Source organism: Hylobates moloch, unplaced genomic scaffold, assembly GCF_009828535.3.
Source record: "Hylobates moloch isolate HMO894 unplaced genomic scaffold, HMol_V3 SCAFFOLD_2, whole genome shotgun sequence".
Taxonomy (NCBI): domain Eukaryota; kingdom Metazoa; phylum Chordata; class Mammalia; order Primates; family Hylobatidae; genus Hylobates; species Hylobates moloch.
In genome coordinates this window covers 44650495-44657353 of record NW_026652277.1, presented here as the reverse complement: position 1 = coordinate 44657353, position 6859 = coordinate 44650495, and the positions used below count along the sequence as shown (strand labels likewise).

Sequence of the window (6859 nt, the reverse complement as noted above, 5' to 3'; positions counted from 1 at the left end):
TCATTTGTGATTGAACCCAATCTCCAGCCCCTCTCCCCTTTCCAGAGATCAGGGAGGCAGACTAAAAGTTTCAACCTTCTAATCATGGTTTGCTCTTTCTGGTTACCAGCCCCTGTCCTGAAGCTATCCAGCGACCCTGGCCACCAGTCATCTTATTAGCAAACAAAAGATACTTGCCACTCAGGACAGTCCAAGTGTTTTAGGAGCTGTATGCCTGAAACCAAGGACAAAGATGAAATATATTTTTTATTAAACCACAATAAAGAATTCTCAAAAGTCAAAATTTAAAAATCAAACAATCAAATTAGGGAATGGACAATAGACATGCCCTCACATTTTAACCAAAGAGGATATATAGATGGGAAATAAACACATGAAGAGATGCTCAACATCCTTAGCCATCAGAGAAAAGCAAGTTAAAATTGCAATAGCATATCACTCAGACACACCTACCAGAATGACTAAAACTAAAATTAGTGACAACATCAAATGCTGGCAAGCATGTGGAGAAACTGATCACTCATACAGCTGGTAGAAATGTAATATAGCATAACGACCCTGGAAAATACATTGGCTTTTTTTTTTAACTTAGACTTACCTATGATCCACATATTGCACTCTTGGCTATATATCCTAGGGAAATGAAAACTTATTTATTTTCATACAGAAATTTGTATATGTTTAGAGCAGCTTTATTTGTAACAGTCTAAAACTGGAACTACCCAAATTTACTTAAATGGGCAAATGCTTGAACAAACTGTAGCACTGTATGCATTCTATGGAATACTATTCAGCAAAAAAAGGAATGAACTACTGATACACACAACTCGGATGAACCTTGAGGAAATTATTCTGAGTGGAGAAAGCCAATTACAAAAGGACACGTAGTGCATGAATTCATTTATATAACATTTGTGAAATAACGTAATTATAGAGATGGAGAACAGATTAGTGGTTGTCAGAGATTAGAGATGGAGGAGACGTAACGGTGTGGCTATAAAGTTGTAACATGAGGTAGTTTTGTGGGGATGATACGTTTATTTTGATGGTGGTGACAGTTACGCAAAGCTACACATGCAATAAAATTGCATAGAGCTATGCATACATGCAATAACTGAAACCTGAGAAAGCTCTATGGATTGTACTGATGTCAATTTTCTGGTTCCAATATTGCACCTGGTTTTGTAAGATGTTAACACTGAGGAAGGGTTGGTGTAGGGTACACAGGACCTCCCTGTATATTTCTTGGTACCTTTCTGTAAATCTATAGTTATTTCAAAGTAAAAAGTTTAATTACAAAAAAAAAATACATAACTAATCTCCCATCATACCGTCTTTTCTAATTTTCACTAAAATGCCCATGAAGACAGAGAATAGAATAAAGAAGATTTACACCAATGAATCATCTGAGTATATCATAATCTCTCCTAACCAGAAGACAAAAAAGTGTACACAGATTTTTGCTCCAGATTTCCCCAGATTTTGCTTAAGGTAAAAGAAATCAAGAAACAGGAGGAGGAGGGGGAAAGGGGGAAAGAGGAGGACAAAGAGAAGAAGAAGCAGGAAGAGGAGGTGAGGGGAGAAGGAACAAAAGAAAGAGAGTCAAGGGTGATGTCATGCCTATAGTCCTAGCTACTCAGGAGGCTGAGGCAAGAAGATCCTGTGAGCCCAGGAGGTCAAGGCTTCAGTGAGCTATGACTGCACCACTGCATTCCAACCTCAGGAACAGAGCGAGACCATGTCTCAAAAAAAAAAGAGGAGAGAAGACAAAACCACTTCATACCTGCCCACTGTCTGATGGCTAACTCAAAGATGAAGAACTTGTGCCAACAAGAAAGGGTTGCAGTAATTCCTCCACCTTCCACTAATGATCTGAAAGACAGTAATGTTCTGTACTGTACTCTTTCCCTGGTATCTTTATTTATCAGAGCAAAGATGCCAAATCCCAGAAAACAATTGAGCAGGAAAGAGAGACGGAAATAAGACTACATCAAATTCTGAAAATTAATTTTCCTGCAGATAAAGCAATATATGTGGATTAGAGATAAAAATAACCCTGGTAGCAGTATGTGTAAGGATTATACACACACATTTTTTTTTTGTTTTTGTTTTTTTTGAGATGGAGTTGCTCTGTCACCCAGGCTGGAGTGCAATAGCGCGATGTCGGCTCACTGCAACCTCCGCCTCCCAGGTTCAAGCGATTCTCCCACCTCAGCCTCCCAAGTAGCTGGGACCACAGGTGCGCACCCCCACATGCGGCTAAGTTTTGTATTCTTTTAGTAGAGACGGGGTTTCGCCATGTTGGTCAGGCTGGTTTCAAAATCCTGACCTCAAGTGATCCACCCACCTTGGCCTCCCAAAATTCTGGGATTATAGGCATGAGCCACCGCTCCTGGCCTACACACATTTTATGTTGACAAATTCTTTATTTACTGGGACATTAGAAAATTACATGTCAAAGAATGCTTAAAGATATCCATTAATAGAATTTAACAGAGGCTATATAGCTTGCAAAATATGAAGGACAAAATAAAGAAAATGGTACATAAAGCGAAAACCAAATCATTGAATAACAAGAACATATTTTTAAAGAGAAAACACTGAAATAACAGAATGATGAAAGAAATCAATTGTAACAACAAATATAAATAGATGAAGCCTCTCTGTTACGACAAAGATTCACATGATGGAAAATGATAATAATAGATCCTACATCATTTTTTGTTTCACTTTGCTTTAGATGTTTTCCTTACAAATAAAGTAAAACATTTTTAAAGATTTGTAACATTACTGTTAAATAAGAAGTAAAATTTAAAAACAAATAACATGAAATGAAACAAAGAACTTATTCTATCTACATTGTTAAAGATGCAATAAAGATATGACTTCATAAACCACTATGCAGCAAATAACAGACCAACAAAATATTATAAACCAAAAACTATTACAACCACAATGAATAATTAATAAAAACATACCAATAGTGAAAATTTCAACTTATTACTTGGAATCACTTAGATTAGCTTAGAAAATTAGTGACATACTCAGCAGAATCGTTTCACAAGGAGTCATACAAGACAGACCAGCCTTTACTCTAGGCTAGTTTGGTCCTACTATGGAGGCATTGTCCTTCTGAGTATTCTCTTCAACACCTCATACCGTATAAGATTTCTCCACTTCAGATGACAAAAACTTGAGAAATTTCCCCGTCTATGTGAACATCAGGAATTTTTCCACCTGCTTCTTTCTGGTAGTTCTTTCCCTTGCCTCAGATGGGTTCCCCAAACGCATGCTCTGAAAACTCAAGGGAAACTCTCTGGAGGTAGCTGGAGCTCTTTCTCTGCACAATACTCTTTTTTTTTAGTTCTTTGTGAATTCTGTCCACTTTGACTTTCCCCAAATTCTCAGTGAACTCTGTCTTCTCAATTGAGTGTGATTGATAGCTTGGAATCTCTCTCTAGGGAATCGGTGGAGAAACCATAGGGTTTACTCCCTTTGTTTATCTTCTTTGAAAAATTACTGTTTATACTGCCTGTTGTCCTATGTTTGAGAACCATCCTTTATAAATTTTGTCTATATATTTTTTTAAGTAAGAGGGTAAATCTGTCCCTGTTTCTCCATCAGAGCCAGGAACAGAAATCCATTAAAAATAATTTTAACTTTAAAAATGAATGAAAAATATAAAATAAAATACATGACCATGGAAAAATGAAAAGTGAGCTGGCAGAATTCACAGGAGGAATTAAAGATTTTAAACAAATAATTAGGAAAAGAAAAGCCACATTTAAAACCACAAAATCATGAATGGTACAATAATATGAAGGTCAAGATTTATAAAAATCCCATTAAAAATAGAAAATGACAGAGAAATCAGAAAGGAGATAATACAGAAATATGACACAGTAGCTCAACATATGCATAATAGGTATTGCTAAATTTACAGAATTAATGAAACAGCAGATTATTTGAAATTATAAAAGAAGAAAACCTTGTTAAAATAAGTGAAAATTTGAATTTGCTGATTAAACATGCACAGTATCTCCTAGGTAAATAATTATGCTGAATAATCAACAGAAAGATGTATCTGAGAGCAGGATAACAATAACAATACTAATAATAATAATTTCACTAAACAGACATAACTTTTGGGCCAAATAATAATAATAATAAAATAAAGTCATCTACTCAGCCTGAGAGAAAAACAATGGGTTTAATTTGATCTCCTACTTTTCCCAAAACAACATTTAATGTCAGAGGAAAGTGGAGGAATATTTAGAAAATCCTAAAGAGGAGGAGAGAAGAATAAGCCAAAAATATAATGCCCAATCCATTCATTTTATGTCTATGGTAACAGAAAGGCCTTCTTAATTTTAAACAGATTTGGGGAATAATGAAACATTAATGGGTTGTTCTTTGAAAACAAATAAAAAAAAACACCTAATAAAAAATCTACTCCAGAAGGATTAAATCAAGAGAAAAAAATTCAAGGAAGAAAAATTCATGTTTGTAAAGTACTGGTAGTAACTAACTATTGGGTACTGTGCTCAGTACCTGGATGACAGGATCTTTCATACCCCAAATCTCAGCATCACACAATATACCCAGGTAACACACCTGCACATGTACCTCTGAGTCTAAAATAAAAGTTGAAAAAAAAGAGAAAACTAGCTTTATTTTTAATGGTTTTCTTTAAGGTAACAGCGGTGTGTAACTCAGTACAAACATTGAAGGTGATCAGAAAACTCATGAATTTTGATTATAGGAACTGTGGAATATTCTATATATATCTGAAACTTATAGTTACTTGTTTTAGGATATCCATAATAAAACTCTTTCATGTGGTTTTCTGGGTCATTGTTTTCAGGAATAAGCTTGGTGTATAATATGGAATGCTCTTAGAAGTTGGATCTGCATATTTTCTCTTTTATCTCTGTAAATTAAACAGTACTAGGAACTGTCTTCTATAAAATAGAAATTTAACAATATGTTAATGACTATAAAGATAATATGCTTTTAAAAAAGTACTGGTAGTGAACAATGAAAAATTTAAATATATAAAATAAGTTATATTTGCTGTTGTACAACAAAATGAAAGTTTATAGACTTTGGCAATGTAATAAAAGATATTTATTTTAAAAGGTGTTTGTTGGTAAAAAGTTTACAATTGCTAATATCCTTATCTTTAAGAAGAAAGGTCAAAGGCTACTCTATTAGTCCGTTCTCACACTGCTATAAAGATACTATCCAAGACTGGGTAATTTATAAAGGAAAGAGGTTTAATTGACTCACAGTTCCACATGGCTGAGGAGGCCTCAGGAAACTTACAATCATGGCGGAAGGTGAAGGGGAAGCAAGGAACTTCACCTGGTGGCAGGAGAGAGAAGTGAGGATGCAGGAAAAACTGCCATTTATAAAACCATCAGATCTCATGAGAATTCACTCACTGTCACAAGAACAGCATGGGGGAAACTGCCTTTATAATTCAATCACCTCCCTCCCTTGACATGTCGGGATTACAACTGGAGATTAAGATTTGAGTGGAGACACAGAGCCAAACTATATCAGCTACTGAAAAAAGTTGATAAATTAAAAAAAAAATTGAAGATAAGCCACAGACTGAGAGGAAATATTTGCAAAAGACCTATCTGATAAAGGATTGTGATTCAAAATGTACAAAGAACCCTTAAAGTTCAATAAGAAAATAAGCCACCAATTGAAAAATAGGCCCAAAAGATTACCAGGCAGGGTAGATACCATGACCACAAGGGTAGTTTTTCCTAGGGCAAGGCTTCTCTATTCCACTGCAGACTTGCTGATCCCTGTGATTTCTCCAAATGTGGGAGACTCAACTGCGTAATTTGTGGTAGTAGCATACTGAATTCATGCTTTTCCCTGGTAAATAAAAGGAAAAAAATGAGCCAACAACCTGAACAGACACCTTACCAAAGAAGATGTACAGATGGCAACTGAGCATATGAAAAGATGCTCCACATATATGTCATTAAGGAATTGCAAATTAAAACAACGAGATCCAATTGCCCACCCATTTGAATGGCCCAAATCCAAAACACTGATAATGCTACTGCTGTTGAGGATGTGGAAAAAGAACTCTTATTTATTGCTGATGGGAATGCCATAAATAATATTACAAAGACGTGTACCTGTATGTTCATTGCAGCATTATTCATAATAGCAAAGACATAGAGTCAATCTAGGTGCCCACCAATGATGGATTGGATTTTTTAAAACATGGTACGTATACACTATGGAATACTATGCAGCTACGAAAAAGAACAAACTCATGTCCTTTGCAGCAACATGGATGCAGCTGGAGGCCATTATCCTAAACAAATTAACATAGTAACTGAAAGCCAAATACCACATGTTCTCACTTATAAGTGGGAGCTAACCATTGGGTGCCCATGGATAAAGATGGCAACAATAGACAGTGGGGAATACAAGAGGAGGGAGGGAAAGGGGCAAGGGTAAAGTTAAAATTATTTTTTAAATTTTTTAAAAGGATATTTTTTGGTTCATGGAGTCCAGGGGTGGATCTAGCTTCAATTAGTTCTAACTCAGGGGTTCAAATGATGCCCTGAGAACCTAGTCTTTCTCTGTCTCTTTGCTCTGGTCTCTTAAAATACAGATTCCTAGGACCTAGCTGAGACATAATGAATCAGAATCCCTAGAAGTTAGACTCCAGAATCTTTATTTAAAATAAAACGAAATTAAAAAACCTTCCCAGAAGAATGTCTTAAAGCTCTTAGTGGTTAAATGTTTTATCCATGTATAGCAAGCTAGTTACAAGCTTCTTGCAGGCATAAACAACTTCTTTAGCATCCTAATCATATCTAGGATT

At 35.5% G+C, this 6859-nt stretch overlaps 1 non-coding gene across 1 annotated transcript; it reads left to right on the top strand.

Moving 5' to 3' along the window:
- Positions 1 to 5730: 5730 nt before the first annotated feature.
- Positions 5731 to 5895, top strand: LOC116477794 (U1 spliceosomal RNA). The gene has a single exon (XR_004250645.1). It is a non-coding gene; the product is annotated as a U1 spliceosomal RNA (small nuclear RNA).
- The last annotated feature ends 964 nt before the right edge of the window (positions 5896 to 6859 follow it).